Source organism: Hyperolius riggenbachi, chromosome 4 (assembly GCF_040937935.1).
Source record: "Hyperolius riggenbachi isolate aHypRig1 chromosome 4, aHypRig1.pri, whole genome shotgun sequence".
In the NCBI taxonomy this organism is placed as follows: Eukaryota; Metazoa; Chordata; class Amphibia; order Anura; family Hyperoliidae; genus Hyperolius; species Hyperolius riggenbachi.
The window spans coordinates 349,305,398-349,326,707 of record NC_090649.1 but is presented as its reverse complement, the minus strand read 5'-3'; the positions used below and the strand labels follow the sequence as shown (position 1 = coordinate 349,326,707).

The 21,310-nt window shown below is 46.0% G+C and overlaps 1 protein-coding gene across 1 annotated transcript in view; it reads left to right on the top strand.

Moving 5' to 3' along the window:
• Positions 1-21,310, top strand: part of GALNT2 (polypeptide N-acetylgalactosaminyltransferase 2) — a 1,163,038-nt gene that overhangs the window by 752,287 nt on the left and 389,441 nt on the right. The window lies entirely within an intron of this gene.

Here is a 21,310-nt window from a genome sequence, read left to right as displayed (position 1 = left end):
AACAGGCTTCTGTAAGCTATGGGTCCTCTGCTGAGTCATCCAGGGCTGCTTGTCAGGGGCTGGGTTATTCCTTGAAGACCATTCCACTGTTCTCTGTTTGTTACCCATTTATATGCAGATGTTGTGTAGCTGTAAAAAGTCATTTATGAAATAGGCTTTGCTTAAGGTCCAGGCTGATCCCTGCAAACCTCTCATAGCAACATAAATGTCCAGACTGTTATAATTTAAGTAGGCCTCAGTTACTTGGCCTGAGTTTTATGTAAAAGGCTTGTCCGCAGAGTATGTCTTGGAAATAAATAAAGTTTCTTGTGATGCAGGCAGAGGCATCTCAGGGTCTGCGTGTAGCAGAGGATACACGCAGATACTGAGAACATGTTCCTGAAAGAAGGCCACAGGCCTACACTGACCTCAACACGTACACCACAAGAACAATCAACATAGGCCATGTTTACCAAAATACCAAATTCCAGTAAGTAAAGGAAAGGTGACATTGAATAGTAATCGAGTAGGTGGGTATTATGACACCACGAGGGTGCTCAACCAATAGTCTGGTCTAGGGGATGGCGAAGATGATGTCACATTTAACTCTTTCCTAGTCGGTATTAAAGCCCGGGTGGGCGATTGGAGCTCACTCTGCTTCTTACTTTCACACTAGCTCTAAATGCTGACTAGGACCTCTAAGTATTTTCATTCTATATGTAATCTGATATAATGTATTCTGTACATAGGTAGTCTAGTGTAACGTAGTTTAGAAAGAAGGTACCTGATTGACTTCAGCAGGAAGTTTAATCAAGAAGCTTGTAACGCAACATGAAGATTGGCGTGGCTAGGATATGATGAACTGTATCTATCTGTATTTCTGTTTCCTGAATAAATAACGTGAATATTGAAGAATCCTGAGAAAGTGTATCTCCTGCTTGCTGTGATGAGTCGTGTGTGCAACTCTTGCTGATGAGTTGCTGGTGCCGGAAAAAGGTGATTAAGAACAGTTTATAACACAGGCATGCTTTTCCATGAAGGCACACATAAAAAATACTTTGTTTATACCGATAAAATACAACATTCCCTCCTGTTGTGCCTAATGGACACACCCTCTTGGCTGGTATCTGGAGCATGTGCCCTTCAGCGCATAGTGCCGCACAGCTACATTGAGTCCCAAAACAGTTCTTGCTGGACACAAGCCATTACTGGGCTGTATTAAACAAAGGTTACCCTGAGCAGTGTAGTTCCAAAGTTACTGGGAATCATTTCTCCTGTGGACACAATCCTCGCTATGCATGGGCCAACGATCAGGAGCCCAACATTCATTCTCATGCACACCTAATCAGTACACTGACAGGTCATTCATTGTAAAAGTGAATATCAACAACATACAGAGGCGTAGCTAGGGCTTTCAGCGCCCGGGGACAAAGACTATTAATGCGCCCCCTAAGGGGAAGGCTGCCGCGCCAAAAAAGCGGCGTGACCATATAATAAATGTGGGCGTGGTTATGGGTGGAGCCAAATGTACAGGAAGTTAGCAGGCTTACGCTCACCCACCCTCCCTCAGTATGTACCTTCCAGCATGTTCCAAGACAAATTCAGCAATCATGAGGCCCCCAACATGACCAACTCAGCAATCATGAGGCCCCCAACAAGACAAATTGAGTAATCATGAGGCCCCCAACAAGACAAATTCAGCGATCTTGAGGCCCCCAACAAGACAAATTCAGAGATCTTGAGGCCCCCAACAAGACAAATTCAGCGATCTTGAGGCCTCCAACAAATCATGAGGCCCCCAACAAGACAAATTCAGTAACCATGAGTCCCCCAACAAGACAAATTCAGCAGTCATGAGGCACATAAATAGACAGCATTTCACATAAATAGGCAGAATGCCCTCTTAATATGGTAGACACCTCTCACCTGGCAGCAGTTCCCCAAAATACACTCAATCCGACAGCAGTGGTTCCCCAAAAATAGGTAGCCCCAGGTCTATAGGTGTCCCTAGAATAGGTGGCCAGCAGTATAGATGTCCCCAAAATAGGTGGCCAGCGGCATAGATGTCCCCAGAACAGGTAGCCAGGGGTAGAGATGTCCACAGAACAGGTAGCCAGGGGTATATGTGCCCAGTATATGTAGCCAGATGTATATGTGTCCAGTATGTGTAGTCAGGGGGTATATGTGCCCAGTATATGTAGGCAGGGGGTCAGTGTTCTCCCCAGGCTCTTTTAGCCGGGTGCTCCACCCGGCTAGTTTTGGTGAACACCCAGCTGTCATCTCTTTTGAGTTGTGCAGAGAAGCGCCGGCCCAGTATTCCCTCATCTTGCCCCACCCGGCTACTTTTCCATGCCACCCGGCTGGAAAAAATTTCTGGGGAGAACACTGGGGGTATATGTCCCCAGTATATGTAGGCCGGGGGTATATGTCCCCAGTATATGTAGGCAGGGGGTAAATGTCCCCAGTATATGTAGGCAGGGGGTATATGTCCCCAGTATATGTAGGCAGGGGGTGTCAGGAGCCTGAATGGAGAAACAGGGTTTGACCACAGTTTGCAGTATACAGACACTGGAACCAGGAATTAAGGTGCAAAAATAATGTTTTATTGCAAATGCAATAATGCAAGCATACATGCAAGCGTGAATGCAAATATTATACCACATATGCACAGCACACAATATATACACAAATAACCCGGGAAGCAGTGACAAAATATATATAACACCTAACTATCTAACTATCTATTTACAAACGGTGTGCATGAGATATATATGTACAAGCAATTATATACAATAACGCGGTATCAAAAAGGAGCAGGCAAAGACAGGTCAAAACACATATCAGGGTCAGCAGCGGTAATTCAGATATATCGAGGTACAAAGGAATGAGCAGAGGCAAAGTCAGGACTAGCAAGGTTCAGCAACAGGAATTCAGATCAAGGAACAGGTTACAAGGAACAGGTTACAAGGAACAGGTTACAAGGAACAGGTTACAAGGAACAGGACTCAGATACAGGAGTGACCAGGAACTCAGACCTACAGACATAGACGTTCTGGCAATCGCTTGGAGGAAGAGGCAGTCTTAAATAGAAGCAGGATGCAGCTGGTGGTAATTAACCAAAGTCCCATAGAGGCCTCTGCAGGGCAGACACAGGACTGCAGTTCCTTAGTACAGGCAGCACACAGCCACCTGCTGGTGGAAGGTGGAACTTCAAGGCTGCTAAATGTCCACAAAGCCCTCTGCTGGTGGCACAGTGAAAGTCCAAAGTTCTCCAAGTAAAAGCTGCCACCAGCAGGCAGGAGAAGGCAATGCATTATTCCTAACATTACCCCCCCCTGAAGGAGCGGCCTCAGGACGCTCCACAATGTCTTTAGAAAATCCCCACCAGGGTCCCATAGAAAAGCAGGCAACAAATACCTTGGCCAGGTGGGTCGCAGATGCCAAGGCAGGGCGGGCAGGGAGGGAAAATACATACATTTAGAAACCTTGGTCTGAGGCTGCTGTGATAAAAATGGTAAATCTTCGAGCAGGAAGGCAAGTCGGGCGAGAACCTGTACAATGTCAGGCAGGACCCAGAAAGTAATAAATAATGAAGTAGACAGCAAAATGCCAACCTGGGTGGGCAACAATGCCACCCAAAGCCAGACCAGCATCTTTTGGACCGTGAGCAGAATCCCAGGAAATTGGAACATAGACCGGAAACCATCAAACAAGGTATCAGGTTGGCAGGTTTCAGGAAAAGTGGCGGACTGGCAGGTATCAGGCTGGACAGGAGACTGGACAGGATCATCAGGCTTGGCAGGAAACTGGGCAAGATCAGGCTGAACAGGAGACTGGCAGGCACCAACAGGCTTGGCAGGAGACTGGCATGCATCACCAGGCTTGACAGGAGACTGGAGAGGATCATCAGACTGAGCAAGAAACTGGACAGGATCACCCGGCTGAGCAGGAGGCTGGACAGGATCACCAGGCTGAGCAGGAGGCCGGACGGAAAACTGGCAGGTACCAACAGGCTTGGCAGGAGACTGGCAGATATCAGGCAGGACAGGAGCATCAGGCTGAGCAGGAGCAGAAATCTGTGGAGGCTGGGCAGCAGCAGAAATCTGTGGAGGCTGGGCAGCAGCAGAAGTCTGTGGAGGCTGGGCAGCAGCAGAAGTCTGTGGAGGCTGGGCAGCAGCAGAAGTCTGTGGAGGCTGGGCAGCAGCAGAAGTCTGTGGAGGCTGGGCAGCAGCAGAAATCTGTGGAGGCTGGGCAGCAGCAGAAGTCTGTGGAGGCTGGGCAGCAGCAGAAGTCTGTGGAGGCTGGGCAGCAGCAGAAGTCTGTGGAGGCTGGGCAGCAGCAGAAATCTGTGGAGGCTGGGCAGCAGCAGAACTCTGTGGAGGCTGGGCAGCAGATTGCATAACATCAGGTGAAACAGAAGGCAGGAAAACTTCAGACAGGTTAACAGGTTGGGAAGCTTCAGACAGGGCAACAGGCTCAGTGATTTCAGGCAGGGCAACAGACTGTATAACTTCATGGATCTGGACCTTTGGCTTAGCATTTGGCTGGGCCGTTGGCTGAGCGCATGGCTGAACCGTTGGCTGAGCACTTGACTGGACCTTTGGCTGAGACCCTGATACAGTGTGTGTGAGCTGGCACTGAGACTGTGTGGACAAGATACTAGGTTCTGTAGGCTGTATGCAGGTTTCTGTATCTTGAGGCAAAGTCTCTACCAGCAGAGGGCGAGATTCTGCAGACTGAGGGCTACATTCTGCAGGATGGGTGCAGGTTTCTGCAGACTGGATGCAAACTTTTGCAAATTGGATCAAAGTCTCTGCAGGCTGGAAGTGAGGTTCTGCAGACTGAGGCAAAGTCCCTGCAGGCTGGAGGCAATATTCTGCAGACTGGGAACAAGGTTCTGCAGACTGGATGCAAAGCTCTGCAGACTGCGAGCAGGATTCTGCAGGTTGATTTGAAGTCTCTGCAGACTGGAGGCAAGGCTCTGCAGATGAAGACAGAGTCTTTGCAGGCTGGAAGCAATATTCTGCAGACTGGGAACAGGGATCTGCAGACTGGATGCAAAGTTCTGCAGACTGTGAGCAGGATTCTGCAGGTTGATTTGAAGTCTCTGCAGACTGGAGGCAAGGCTCTGCAGATGAAGACAGAGTCTTTGCAGGCTGGAAGCAATATTCTGCAGACTGGGAACAGGGATCTGCAGACTGGATGCAAAGTTCTGCAGACTGTGAGCAGGATTCTGCAGGTTGATTTGAAGTCTCTGTAGGTTGGATATGAGGTTTTGCAGACCGAGCACAAGGCTCTGGAGATGGAGGCAAAGTCTCTGCAGGCTGGAGGCAAGGCTTTGTAGACAAACAAACGGCGGGACTGGATTCTGGAGCATACAAAGTCTGCAAGAGTTGTGAGAGGAAGGCAAGAGTCTGTATAACAAGTGTCACAGGAATATTAACTGGAGGCTGCACCAGACAGGAGTTGGATGGCTGGACAGGAGGCGAGATGACTGGAGGCTGCACAGGAGGCGAGATGACTGGAGGCTGCATGGAAGGTGAGATGACTGGAGTCTGCACGGAAGGTGAGATGACTGGAGTAATGGAAGCTGTAGGAAAGTATTTGCGTCTGGTTTTGGTGACCACTCTGGAAACTGGAACAGCAGGTTCTCTTGCTATAACTGGATACTGCCAGGACCAAGGTGTGGATCTGATAGCGGTTTGTAATGTTGCTGATTTTACAGGTTTTTTAACTATTGCAGGTTCTGAGTTCTGGACACAAGAAGAGATACATGGAGAATGAGCAGAAGGAGGAGAGTGGAAACAGGAAGAAAGGATTTCACGCCAGGCAGTAATCAACATAGAAGCAAATTCACGCTTGCAGAGCTTATGCAGCATCAATGACTCAGTTGCACGAACACAGGCAGACACATACAATTCCCCCTTCTCAAAGTAAGATTCATAAAACCCTTGTTTGTCTCTCTTTAAATAACCATATAAGTGATCAATCTGATCAGAGTTAAAAATGAAATCAAATTGTTTTGTAATGGGTGATTGGCATTTAAGCTGTTTAGTGGCTGTGGGCTGAGGATTCTGAATGTGACAGTCATTCGGAGGGTTAACTGAAGAATTTATAACTTGCAGGACTTCTAAATAGGCAGCAATTAAGGCAGAAGCGGATTCATACTTGCAAAGCCTATGCGCAATCAATGTCTCAGTTGCTCGTATACAGGCAGACACAAAACCTTCACTTTTGTCACAGTAATACTTAATAAATCCTTCTCTATCCTTTCTCAGAAAATCAAACAAATCATCAATCAGTTCAGAGTCAAAAATAAAATTAAATTCTTCTTTGCTGGGAGACTGACTTTGCAGCTGTTTAACTGCAGTGGACTGGGAGTGAGTGGCATTCAGAGGGTTAACAGGAGGTGTGCATAATGACAAGATTTCTGAATATGCATTGATCAAAGCATGGGCTGACTCAGGCTTACATTTTCTGTCAGACAATAGACTCTCAACCGCACATTTACATCCAGAAACAAATGCAAAGCTTTGCTTAATGTAAAAGTCAAAAAATGCTTTTCTGTCTGTCTTCAAATAACTATAGTACATGTTAACTTGTTCAGAAGTAAAATCAACCCGGACAGGACTTATAACAGGTAAGGCAGGAGCTATGGAACCTGCAGAGATAATTCTCTGCCATGCATTTAGCAGAAGGGAAGCTTTCCCATACTTGCATATTCCCTGAGTGATCAGGGACTGGAGGGAATCTATACAAGCCTGCACGGTCTGTTTACCTTTGTTTGAGTAATAATCAAGAAAATATTCCCTGTCATCCTCAAACAAGTTAATCAGAGCTTCTATGGCATAATTGTCAAATGGTGGATCATAATCACTGACTACACCTTGGTCAGAATCAGGTTGCATGTAAACATTTGTCATCTTGGGGTATGCGAGATCATTCCAGATCCTGGCTAAATTTTCAATATCTTGTGTACGAATTATTCCTAATTTGACATAACTATATGTCTGGCTAATCAACTGCTGCAATTCAGCTTTAGAGAAATCAGCAAAATCTGCACGACACTCAGCTTCATCCTCATCAGCAAGCAATGCATAATAATCAATTTGTTGCAGATCCATTTTTGGACAGAACAGCCAGGTATCAGTGTGCAGTATAGCTGCAGTGGTCAGTGTATATATGGCCAGAACGTACTGTCAGGAGCCTGAATGGAGAAACAGGGTTTGACCACAGTTTGCAGTATACAGACACTGGAACCAGGAATTAAGGTGCAAAAATAATGTTTTATTGCAAATGCAATAATGCAAGCATACATGCAAGCGTGAATGCAAATATTATACCACATATGCACAGCACACAATATATACACAAATAACCCGGGAAGCAGTGACAAAATATATATAACACCTAACTATCTAACTATCTATTTACAAACGGTGTGCATGAGATATATATGTACAAGCAATTATATACAATAACGCGGTATCAAAAAGGAGCAGGCAAAGACAGGTCAAAACACATATCAGGGTCAGCAGCGGTAATTCAGATATATCGAGGTACAAAGGAATGAGCAGAGGCAAAGTCAGGACTAGCAAGGTTCAGCAACAGGAATTCAGATCAAGGAACAGGTTACAAGGAACAGGTTACAAGGAACAGGTTACAAGGAACAGGTTACAAGGAACAGGTTACAAGGAACAGGACTCAGATACAGGAGTGACCAGGAACTCAGACCTACAGACATAGACGTTCTGGCAATCGCTTGGAGGAAGAGGCAGTCTTAAATAGAAGCAGGATGCAGCTGGTGGTAATTAACCAAAGTCCCATAGAGGCCTCTGCAGGGCAGACACAGGACTGCAGTTCCTTAGTACAGGCAGCACACAGCCACCTGCTGGTGGAAGGTGGAACTTCAAGGCTGCTAAATGTCCACAAAGCCCTCTGCTGGTGGCACAGTGAAAGTCCAAAGTTCTCCAAGTAAAAGCTGCCACCAGCAGGCAGGAGAAGGCAATGCATTATTCCTAACAGGGGGTATATGTCCCCAGTATATGTAGCCAGGGGGTATATGTGCCCAGTATATGTAGTCAGGGGGTATATGCGCCCAGTATATGTAGTCAGGGGGTATATGCGTCCAGTATATGTAGGCAGGGGGTATATGTCCCCAGTATATGTAGGCAGGGATATATGTCCCCAGTATATGTAGGCAGGGGGTATATGTCCCCAGTATATGTAGGCAGGGGGTATATGTCCCCAGTATATGTAGGCAGCGGGTATATGTCCCCAGTATATGTAGGCAAGGGGGTATATGTCCCCAGTATATGTAGGCAGGGGGTATATGTGCCCAGTATATGTAGCCAGGGGGTATATGTCCCCAGTATATGTAGCCGGGGGTTATATGTCCCCAGTATATGTAGGCAGGGGTATATGTCCCCAGTATATGTAGGCAGGGGTATATGTCCCCAGTATATGTAGGCAGGGGTATATGTCCCCAGTATATGAAGCCAGGGGGTATATGTCCCCAGTATATGTAGGCAGGGGGTATATGTCCCCAGTATACATATACTGGGGACATATACCCCCTGCCTACATATACTGGGGACATATACCCCCTGCCTACATATACTGGGGACATATACCCCCTGCCTACATATACTGGGGACATATACCCCCTGCCTACATATACTGGGGACATATACCCCCTGCCTACATATACTGGGGACATATACCCCCTGCCTACATATACTGGGGACATAGTATACATAGGCAGGTGGTATATGTCCCCAGTATATGTAGGCAGGGGGTATATGTCCCCAGTATATGTAGGCCGGGGGTATATGTCCCCAGTATATGTAGGCAGGGGTATATGTCCCCAGTATATGTAGGCAGGGGGTATATGTAGGCAGGGGGTATATGTCCCCAGTATATGTAGGCAGGGGGTATATGTCCCCAGTATATGTCGGCAGGTGTGTCCCCCAGCAGGAGGGGAGCAGCGCAGTGGAGGGAGAGCTATGGGTACAGTAGGGAGGGGCAGACGTCTCCCGGCCCCTTCCCTCACCTTAGGGGGCTCTCCCTCCCTCGCTGTCCCCTCCACAACTAATGTCCGGGTGGCTGGCAGCGGCGGGCGGGACTTACCTGCGTCTAGTCGGACGGACATTAGTTGTGGAGGGGACAGCGAGGGAGGGAGAGCACCTAAGGTGAGAGGAGGGGGGAGATGGCCCCCTTCTCCACCGCTGCTCACAGCTCTCCCTCTTCTCTGCGCTGCTCCCCTCCCAAAAAAGAAACCCTGCAGCTCAGCTGGGCACCCTCGGGGACCCGGCGCCCCGGGGCATCTGTCCTACCCCGACCCCCCCCCCCCCCCCTAGCTCCGCATCTGACAACATAATACATCATATGGATTTACCAGATCACATCATCTCATCCTGTGAATTACCTTAGTTTGTTCTACAGGTTTATTGGTATCAATTTATATCTTTGTGACAAAGACACATCATACCTATGGATCATCCATTGCAACCTCATATCATTAATATGTCTCTCAATGAGTTTGTCTGGGTAGGCATACTACTGTATGTGCATGGACATACAATAAAGAAAACCTGTCTATTGCATTATCGCAGGTCATGTGACATTCGTGTAGTACATATAATTCAGTTCGGTGGATTGGGGACAATGCATACATACAAGAAACAAAATCATCATTACTTTAAATCTATATCATTTGTACCAGGACATTACATTACCAGATACTACCCACCCTCATCGTATATTGAAAGGGTGGGCTTAATTATCTAATTAACTGGGGGCTTGGCCTGCATCCGGAGGAAGACGGGCGCTGACTAGAAGAGCTCCTATCTAAGCCTGTCTAAAAGCGACTTACAGCATGCCACAACCGGGACATCCGATCCCCTCTGAGCCAGAGGACATGTCCCTGGACGCTGACCCATCAAAAAAAAGAAAGAAAAGACAGCCGAAACTGCAAAAACTTACAGATTTCTTTCCCCCGGCATCAGACCAGCGCAGCCAAGATGGCGCCGGAAACGTTGATCCGTCCATATCACAAGCCTCTGTAGCAGCGGTCATTTCTCAGCAGGGATGCTTCTCTCTCCTCTCCAGAGAACTCTGCACCGTTTCAAAGCCCAGCTAAGTCGCGACCATGTAACAATAACAATAACAATAACAATAATATTTATATAGCGCTTTTCTCCCTGGGGACTCAAAGCGCTGTGACCCTGCATTATGCAGTCTCAAAGGCTCGGGAAAAGAGGTGAGTTTTTAGCCTTTTTTTAAAGCTGTCCAGAGAAGGAGCCTCTCGTACTGATTGTGGAAGTGAGTTCCATAGAGTAGGGGCTGCGTAGGAAAAGGCCCGAGCACCAAATGTTAAGTGTATCCTGGGAATAACCAGCTTCATCTTGTTGGCAGAGCGGAGGGTGCGTGAAGGGGCATAAAGTTCCAATAGATCCGCTATGTATTTGGGTCCCATGTGGTGTAGAGCCTTGAATGTCAGCAGGCAGATCTTAAAATTGATTCTCCATTTTACTGGCAACCAGTGAAGAGTTTGCAGTACTGGGGTGATGTGTGAGCTGCGGGGGGCATTGGCTAGGATTCTGGCTGCAGCATTCTGTACTAGCTGTAAGGGGCGCAGAACCTTTTCTGTAGATCCGATGAACAGGGCGTTGCAGTAGTCTAGGCGGGAGGATACAAATGCATGAACCAGGGCAGGTAGGTCTTCAGCTGGGATAAGGTGTTTGATTTTCGCTATATTTCTTAGATGGAAGAAGGAAGACTTGACGACAGCTGATACCTGCTGTCTGAGTTTTAGATTTCCATCCAGGATCACCCCAAGGTTTCGCACAGAGTCTTTATACTGTACAGTATCTCCCCCAATTGCTAGTTTGAGGTGGTGAGCGTTTTGAACTTTATCCATCATGTGTGGACCACCTACCACCAACACCTCTGTTTTGTCAGAGTTCAGCCTCAGCCAGCTGGTGTTCATCCAATTTTGTAAATCCACTAGACACGCATTTATGGATGCTGATGGGTCTTGGGTGCCAGGCTTGAAGGACAGATACAGTTGTGTGTCATCTGCATAACAATGGTATCCTAGGCCATAGTTCTGGATGATTTTGCCCAGTGGGAGCATATAGGCTGCAAAGAGTAATGGTGATAGTACAGAACCCTGTGGAACTCCATAGGCAAGTGGCACTGGATTAGAGTAGTGTGTGCCCAGACATACTTGCTGTGTCCTGCCAGATAGGAAGGTCTGAAACCATCTAAGAACAGTACCCCTTAGGCCACAGTAATTCTTCAGTCGCTGGATAAGAATTTCATGATCCACAGTATCAAATGCTGCTGACAAGTCAAGAAGAATCAGAATTGAGCAATCACCCTTGTCCCTTGCAGTAAGTAGATCATTCATTACTCGGACTAATGCTGTTTCAGTGCTGTGCCTTTTCCTGAATCCTGACTGAAAAGTATCAAAGATGTTGTTATCTGTAAGCCTGGCTTCTAGCTGGTTGGCGACTGCTTTCTCGATAACTTTTGATAGGAATGGTAAGTTCGCCACCGGTCTGTAGTTGGTTACAGAATCAGGATCTAGTGATGGTTTCTTCAGGAGGGGTTTTATGATTGCTTTCTTTAGTTCTTCTGGGAAAAGTCCACTTCACAAAATCACTCAGTGCTTCTTGCAAAGTGCTGGCCTGATCAGCTCTGGGCACTGCATTAAGGATCCAGTTGGGCCAGGATCCAGGTCGCAGGTAGTGGGGCGGAGACTTTGAATGAGAATTCCAAAATCTTCTACACTCAGAGTGTCAAAGACTTGCCATGGTGATACGGTAGTAACTTGTGTGAAGCCTAGTCCACCCATGAGATTTATTAGTTCATTTGCATCTTGTGATTGAGTGTTATCAGCCCGGACGTTGAAGTCACCAAGGATGATCCATCTCGGATAAGACAGATAGAGAGGAATCCCTTAACACTGGAACCACGGTAGGACCTGATCAGCCGGCGGGCTCACCATGAGGTAAGACTCTGCCCCCATTTCCTATGGAGGCCTTCCCAGCCTCAGTTTAAGCAGCCACGCAATCCTATATAAAAGACATATTGCTTACTTTCAAAACCTCTCTTCTGTCAGATATATCTACTCTGAGTAATAACCTGCACCAAGAGCTCTTAGCTCTAGCAGGTATGTCAAACCGGTCCTACGAGGGCCGAGATCCTCACACATTTTTGATACAGCTCAAATGAATTGTTGGGTCTGAATCAGGAAAGGTGTGGTCCATCAGGTAGAACACATTCCTTTCTTTCTCAGTCCATCCAAAACACTGGCATGGATCTGGCCCTCCAGGCCTGGAGTTCGACACGTGCTCTAGTGGAAAGAGTCCACAGATAAGAGTCCAAGCTATCAGAACTTACTAGAGAGCACAATAAAATGGTAGATGTCGCAGATGCTCAATCCTCAGATATTAATTGGCTTAAACTCAAATCGGCAGACCTTGAAGATCGGAGCAGGAGGAATAACTTCAAATTCAGAGGTATCCCCGAACAAATATCTATCAATGAACTTAAACACTTCTTGAAAAACGTGGTCAAATCAATACTACCTGCTGTGTCCGACATTGAACTGACCATAGATAGAGCCCACCGCCTCCCAAAGCCTGCTCATCTACCTGAATCGGTGCCCCAAGACTTAATAGCCCGGTTCCTATTTTATCAAGTAAAGGGAGATCTCACCTTTGCGATTCGAAAAGCTGGCTCGCTACCTGATCCTTACGCTAACATTCAGGTTTACAATGATCTCTCTCCCTTCACTCTACAACTAAGAAGAGACTTGCTACCCTTTACAAAGGCACTGCAACAGGCGATGCAGATCCAGTATAAGTGGGGATTCCCCACAAAACTACTTTTCTTATACCGCAACAGACAATATTCGGTCGCCTCCACAGACTCTGGCATAAAACTGTTCAAGCAATTTCAGATCCAAATCCCGGAAGACTCTGCCTGGCCCCATCCACCTGCATCAGCCAAAGTAGCCCTGGAGTGGCGTTCACAGAATAACCGCTGAGACAGGCATAGTCCATTACCTCTCGCCAGTTTCTCCCGAATGGCCAACTGTTTTGAACGTATGACATGTTTTCTTGCTGCATTAGCTATAGATAACCCCCCCCAGTTTACTTCATGTGGTTATCAGAACTTTTCCACATGCTAGGCTTTCTCAGAAGCCCACTAGCAATTAGTTTGCACCTTCTGTTTTATAGGTTACTTAAAGGGATACTGTAGGGGGTCGGGGGAAAATGAGTTTAACTTACCCGGGGCTTCTAACGGTCCCCCGCAGACATCCTGTGCCCACGCAGCCACTCACCGCCTCTGGTTCACTTCTAGAATTTCAGACTTTAAAGTATGAAAACCACTGCGCCTGCGTTGCCATGTCCTCGATCCCGCTGATGTCACCAGGAGCGTACTGCGCAGATGCAGACCATACTGGGCCTGCGCAGTACGCTCCTGTTGACATCAGCGGGGTCGAGGACACAGCAATGCAGGTGCAGTGGTTTTTAGACTTTAAAGTCTGAAATTCCAGAAGTGAAACGGAGGCGGGGCCGAAGCATTGGTGAGTGGCTACGCGGGCACAGGATGTCTGTGGGGGACCATTAGAAGCCCCGGGTAAGTTCAAATCATTTTTCCCCGACCCCCTACAGTGTCCCTTTAAGATGTTTGATGTTATTTTGTCGTCAACAGCATTTATAGTGTTAAACTGTACCAGGTCTCTACAAGCCTCATTACCCCAGGTCTTTAAATATATGCTCTTATCATATCTAAAAAAAATTAAAGCATCTCACCACCCATAAGGTAATTACAGACTCTATGGTAATTACAGACTCTATGGGTAGATTTATTATCTTCGTTGCTCAAATAAAAATGATCAGCTGAATGATTCAGCTAGTGGCTGAATAGTGTACTGGTTAAGGGCACCACCTTTGACATGGGAGACCAGGGTTCAAATCCTGGCTAGGTCAGTTCCTATTCATTAAGGAGTTAAAGGCAAGACTCCCTAACACTGCTGGGTGGCCTCTTGAGCACTTCCCTGTGGCTGCAGCTCTTGAGCGCTTTGAGTCCGACAGGAGAAAAGCGCTATACAAATGTTCGGATTATTGTTATTATTATTATCAGACCTTCACTCTGGTTGCTGTGTATGGTCCCGACCGAGGGCAGAAAACATTCCTGCAAAAGCTTTGTGATAGAGTTAATAAAGTTAAACAGGGTTGAGTCCTATTTGGAGATTTTAATGCAATAATCTCACATTTAGACTCCACCGCCAATTGTTATAGTCCCCTTAACTCCATCGACAAACAGATTAAATGGAATGGATTATATGATCCTTGGATAATTTTTCACAGTAGCGAAAGAGATAATTCTTTTTTCTCAATGGTCCACAAAACTACTCCCGTATTGACATGTTTCTATCAGACAAAGTATTATTGCAGGATGTTGTCAGCACCTCGATTGGGACAAAATCATTATCAGATCATGCGCCTATACACATTATCATTAACCACTTAAGGACTGCAGTCATAAAACCCCTAAAGTGAATCCGAGGTGAACTTTTACTCGATGCATAATTGTTTTCCTTTCCTATTGTTTATAGGGCATTCCTCAAGCCAAATACTTTTTTGTTTTAATACTCTAATTCCCTGTAAACTAAGTAAACCACGCCCACAGGTTTTCAGAGAGCAAGGGGTCATGGGAGCTCAGTTTGGGCAGGAGGGGGAGGAGGTGTTACTAGCCATTGATTTCAGAGGCAGAGGGGAGGAGGGGGGAATTAGGTTTTTTTTCAAAGGCTTAGTGATCAAGATACAGATAAGCCTGCCTTTGTGTAATGTTTACAAACATGGCTGCTGTCATTGTATCACAGGAAGAAATAATCATTTTCTATTATAGCTGTTTGCAGCTATATTTGCTCTGTAAACTATCTAAACTTTAGATAAGATATATAGACAAGTTACTTGTTATAGTTAGTTTTTCATCTCGGATCCGCTGTGAAGCTAATGTAACCCTTGTTTAAAAAAAAAAAGGCAGATACTCACCTAAGGAGCGGGAAGGCTCGGTCCTAATGAGCCATCCCTCTCCTCTCCTGGTTGCCCCGGTGCTGCGCTGGCTCCTCCGTTCTAATCCCACGCCGAAGGGACTTCGGGAGCCGATTTTTTTTTTTTTACACACAATTGTCTGTTTACAGACATATATAAAGGTCCCAAGGAGGTGGTGGGGGGCATATCAACCTGGTACAAGGCTTTGCTACCAAGTAGTAGCTGTTCATTAAAAAGACAAATATAAAATATTTTACATTTAATGGAGAAACCCCTCCCTTCCTTTCATATTGCCGGGCCAGAATCTGGCAAACTGGTGGAATAGCAGGTGTCTGGCAAAGGAGGAATTGCTAATGGCTGCCACCTGTATAACCTTAGTTATGAAAAGAGAATGATGAAAAGCATGCACTGAAATGCTCATAGGCTTGAATAAGTGTTTATTTATCTTTGTATGTGTCAGAGTGGTGCAACTAAATATTTTGAATTAAAAAAAAAAGTTTGGTTTGGGTCTGCTTTAACATGGGTCTAGTCAAAAAGAATGTATTGCGGTCTTATTGGTCTACACACCCAATACATTACATGCCCATATTTTCTGCTGCCCAGGTCACGATTTGAGAACATCCTGCGCTTCCTGCACTTCAGTTCCAATACAACCTGTCATCTAAGAGGCCACCCTGCTTATGACCAATTCCAAAAAATGTGCCCCCTCATAGACCACATGTCGTCAAAATTTGCAGATGCTTATACCCCTGAACAGTCATTTTGAGGCATTTGGTTTCTAGACTACTCCTCACGGATTTGGGCCCCTAAAATGCCAGGGCAGTATAGGAACCCCACAAGTGACCCCATTTTAAAAAGAAGACACCCCAAGGTATTCCGTTAGGTGTATGATGAGTTCATAGAAGATTTTATTTTTTGCCACAAGTTAGTGGAAAATGACACTTTGTGAAAAAAAACAATAAAAATCAATTTCCGCTAACTTGTGACAAAAAATAAAATCTTCTATGAACTCACCATGCACCTAACGGAATACGTTGGGGTGTCTTGTTTCTAAAATGGGGTCAGTTGTGGGGTTCCTAAACTGCCCAGTTTCCACTTCTGCTAACTTTGTCACACGTTAGCAGAAATGGAAACTTTAAAAAAAAAAATTGTCACAAAGTGTCGTGTTCCGCTAACTTGTGACAAAAAATAAAATCTTCTATGAACTCACCATGCACCTAACGGAATACGTTGGGGTGTCTTTTTTCTAAAATGGGGTCACTTGTGGGGTTCCTAAACTGCCCAGTTTCCATTTCTGCTAACTTTGTCACACGTTAGCAGAAATGGAAACTTAAAAAAAAAAAAAAAATTGTCACAAAGTGTCGTTTTCCGCTAACTTGTGACAAAAAATAAAATCTTCTATGAACTCACTCTCTTAGGGCTCGTTTCCACTGTTGCGGTGCGGAATCGCCTGCATTGCACCGCGGACGAAATTGCATGCGGGTGCGATTCCGCATGCGGTTTTGCCGCAATTTCGCATGCGATTCCGCATGGGTAAGAGTGTGTGCGAATTTAACCATGTCACTGCCTGTGTAAATTAACATTATACCTATGCGAAATCACATGCGACTTCGCGGCAAAAATCGCATGCTCAACCCGCATGTGGTTTCCCTATTTAAACGCATTAGCGGCGATTCGCGTGCATTCCTCTCGCATGCGAAATCTGACGGCTCTGCCGTGCAGATTTCTGCCGCACAAAAAAACGCTCCCGCAGCCGCACAAGTGGAAACAGCTCCATCCACTTGCATTGCCTATGCGAATCCGCATGCGGACACTGCATGCAGATTCGCTATAGTGGAAACGAGCCCTTAGTGAATACTTTGGGATGTCTTCTATCCAAAATGGGGTCATTTGGGGGTATTTATACTATCCTGGAATTCTAGCACCTCATGAAACATGACAGGTGCTCAGAAAAGTCAGAGATGGGAAAATTCACTTTTGGCACCATAGTTTGTAAGCTCTATAACTTTTAACCAAACCAATAAATATACACTTATTGGATTTTATTTTTTTTTAATCAAAGACACGTAGCACAATAAATTTGGACAAAAAATTATATTGAAAAATGTCAGCACAGAAAGTTAAAAAAATCCTTTTTTTGGACAAAATTCATGTCTTTTTTGATCAATATAATAAAAACTAAAAATCACGGCAGCAATCAAATAGCACCAAAAGAAAACTGTATTGGTGACAAGAAAAGGAGGTAAAATTAATTTAGATAGTGTGAGGATCCGCTCGGCTGCCTGCCCAGGCAGGCAGCCTTTTGACCACTGTTCAGGTCTGCATTCTGCAGGTCTCTGGAAGAGAGACCTTTTGTCAGTTTGCTGCTGAGGAATTTGCATACAATTGTCATGCAGATTGCCTAGCCACATCCTTTGTAGGCTTGCTCTATATATACCATGTGATATCACAGATCTGGGCTGGTCATAAGGGTTAGTCCTGTGAAACACTCTTGGAGTGTCAGCCTTGCTCTTTGTTTGAAGATTAGCCTAGAGTAATTCCTGGGACTGCACTAGGCAGGTTCCCTAGTGCAGTTAGGATTGCATATCTGTTTTGTTTGTCTGTTGCGATTGTCCTGTCCCAGCGGTGGTCGACAGGAAGTCGTTCTGATCTTTGTTCTTGGAGTATAGCTGGAGCAGCAGTTGCTACCAGCTATCTCATCTGATCTGTCTTGCCAGGATCGCACTCGCCTTGCGCTAGTGCTGTGGATCGTCTGATCTCCATCTCTCTTTCTATACTTGGATCGCACTCGCCTTGCGCTAGTGCTGTGGATCCTTCTGTTCTGTCTTCCTGGATCACACTAGCCTCTTGCGCTAGTGCTGTGGATCCTATCTCTCACTTATTCCTGTTTTCATGTATCTGTCTTGTCTGCTACGAACGCTTGCTGGAGGCTCGGTGAGGTAACCGTTAAGCAAGCGCTCGCGTCCTCTGTTTCATGTTTGTCTGTCGGTGGTTAGTTAGGCGTGCTTGTCTCTGTTGTGCTTATCACGCGGAGACCGCGCATAAACGCGTGCACTGTTGCGAATGAGTGCGGTGTTCGCGTTTAGCTAGCGTTTGTTATTTTCCTTATCTTCTCATTGTATGATTTGCTGTGCCTTTGCTACTCTCGTGCTCTGCCTTGCTGTAGCCTAGTGTCACCTCTGGCAATCGCCTCTCTCGCAATTGCGTTCCTACTTCATATCTACTGTTGTGTATGCACCGTCACGGGTTGGCGACTAGTTTGGTGCACACACATACAATCTGTCCCTGTGCTCATTCTCTTTCGCAATTGCTTCTCTTGCGATTGCGTTCTCACTTGGTTTCCTCTGTTGTGTGTCCGCCGTCGCAGGGTGGCGGCTAGATTGGTGGACATACATACATTCCGCATCTGTGCTTATTCAGTCTTGTGTCGCTGTTAGCAATCACCATCTATGGCGATTGCCTTCTCTCCTGTTCTTCATGGTTGTGTATGCACTGTCGCGGGTTGGCGACTAGATTGGTGCACACACATACCCTCTGTAGCTTTGCTCTCTCTCCTTCAGGGCTATCTTGCCCTGCGTTTCTTCCCTTCGTGCAATTCCTGTCTTGCGTCTGTGGCAGGGCAGAGGAGCTGTTCCTCTGCACTCCACAGCTCCACCTGCCGACAGGAATTTCCCTCCATTGCACCTTTTGCTGGGTTCCCTCAAATTACACGCTTGTGGAGGATTTCCGCAGTGTCAGCGCACGTCTTGTGCGCTGATCACGGAGAGAATTCCACAATCGTTACAGATAGTAGGTTGTATGACCAAGCAATAAACCGTTAAAGCTGCAGTGGTCTGAATGGAAAAAAAGTGTCTGGTCCTTAATGGGTTTTATGACTGCAGTCCTTAAAGAAGTCATCAGGGCAAATAGAGTAAAATGAGTGGTACTTACCGGGGGCTTCCTCCAGCCCCAAGCTCCCAGGACCTCCCTCGCCGCAGCTCTGCTCGCAGCCGTTCACCGGAGCTCCGACCCGGTCCCCGGCGATGACGTCAGAGCCTGCGCAATCCGCTCCGGCCCACGTGGCGGTGATTGACAGCGGCAATTGTGCAGGCGTCGTACAGAGCGGCCTCCAGGTCGCTATGACGTCATCGCCGGAGACCGGGTCGGAGCTCCGGCGAACGGCTGCGAGCAGAGCTGTGGCGAGGGAGGTCCTGGGAGCTTGGGGCTGGAGGAAGCCCCCGGTAAGTACCACTCATTTTACTCTATTTGCCCTGATGACTCCTTTAAGTGGTTAATTACTAACCACCTTTACTTCAGTTTTACTCATTAAACCTTCTATTGTTTAATAGTTTGCAAACAATTATGATTTTAACTTATGAGCTCATGGTATTTTCTACAGACTAACTGTTAACCTCTTAAATTTAGTTTATAATGAGTGCACACAGATCCTAACCCAGTTCCATGTAGACGCCCTTGGCTAAAGAGGAGAGAAACAAAAACACAAAACACAATACATGAATACAACATAATCAAATGTTAGATGGCTTGAATTTTTAACCACATACATTTTCCTTTCAGAGATATCTGAAAAACAAAGCATAATTAATATCCTCACATTAGGACACCATCTGGTAGTCTACCCCTATACTGCAAACCTGTTGAGACAACAGAGTGTATTCCATTTGCAACACGTTATTACACATTCATTTTTGAATACTCTGCCATATATCCCAAGAAAAAGGGGATTGCAATGTTTGACAAACTACAGATTAGCCAATATGGCATACTGGCTAACGGGGCATAAACTGGAATGTTTAGCCAATGCCCTTGGGCACTGTATGCAAAATTATCATATTCTTTAGATTTTGCTTGTTGGCCACAATTCCAGATTCTGTTTCTTGGCTTACCTGGGCTCTGAAATGCATCAGTTATCATGAATTTCATAGTTGTGAGGGGAGATAGTGTTTCAAACTTGGAGATATTACTTGAGTGCCTGTCCTTAATATTGTGGCTTCTGCAAGACCGCTTCCTATGGCCAGGTTTCCCACATCGATAACAGCGGAAAATGTTTGTTCTGTGTGCGCCTTTATACACCACAGATATATTTGATGTCTCTCCCTCATTGCCCTCTTCACACCAATCCCTAAGTATATTAATTAATTTTTGGTAAGAGATGGCCGTTTTAAGAGCAAGTTTAACTGGGTGACTTACAACACATTTATTAGCCATTGAATATATAAATTCCCCATCATCAGATGACATCTCTTGACAATTATGAACCACTTTGTACAGTGACAGGTACTCATGACAGAAAATTACAGGATCCATTACTTTCCTGAATCTCATGTTTGCCAACGCTTGCACACCTCTTTCATCGCAGCTTCCCAATATACACTGCACTTCCTTTCTCCTACCTGCTGCATTCGCTACACAACCATTCTCCTCCAAAATTATCTGAGTGGCTAGGGCTCTTGGCAACCAGGCTTTTAAAAGTGCAGATGCACCATTATCATTTAAATAATCATGTAAAAAGGAGAACAAAATCTTGCACCGCTCCAAGGTCCTTAATTCTATCAGTTCAATCTTCATACATATACATTCATGTCCATCTTGTAAATATAGAAATGTATTCAAACATACCCTGATGGAGTCCTGGCTGTGGGGCAATGTGGGGCGGCAGCGGCCTGCCTGACGACCGTTTCGCTCAACGAGCTTCCTCTGAGGCTCCGTGCCCGTTGGACATCCCATATTGGGGGACTTTTATATTACCCATCGGTAGTTCCGTGTTCCGGGCACGTGACGCCGCTACGCATCATTTCCTGTCCGCGTCAGCCGCAGGCACGCGTGCTGTATGACGCGTGTCATGCGCATATCTGGACAGGAAGCAAAATGCGTTCCACGCTGGACCACACAGTCCTCCGTCCGCATTGGGTGCGCGCACGCGTACCACGTGACGCATGCGAACACACCCATAGACGGGAAGCCTATGTGTTCCATATTAGACGCCTGGGCTCCAATTCTTTCAGAGTCCGAGCATCCTCCACTAGGTGGTGCCTAAATATACAGGAAAGGCTTCTTTCTATACAAGTTCCATTAGCAGCAGTGTTTTACCATAAAACATACATATTTATTTCAATATTGTTAAAAAATATATCGCGCTAAAACTCATATAGTGAAAGCTATATCTAAACAATGCATATATAATGCGTCACGTGCCCGGAACACGGAACTACCAATGGGTAATATAAAAGTCCCCCAATATGGGATGTCCAACGCGC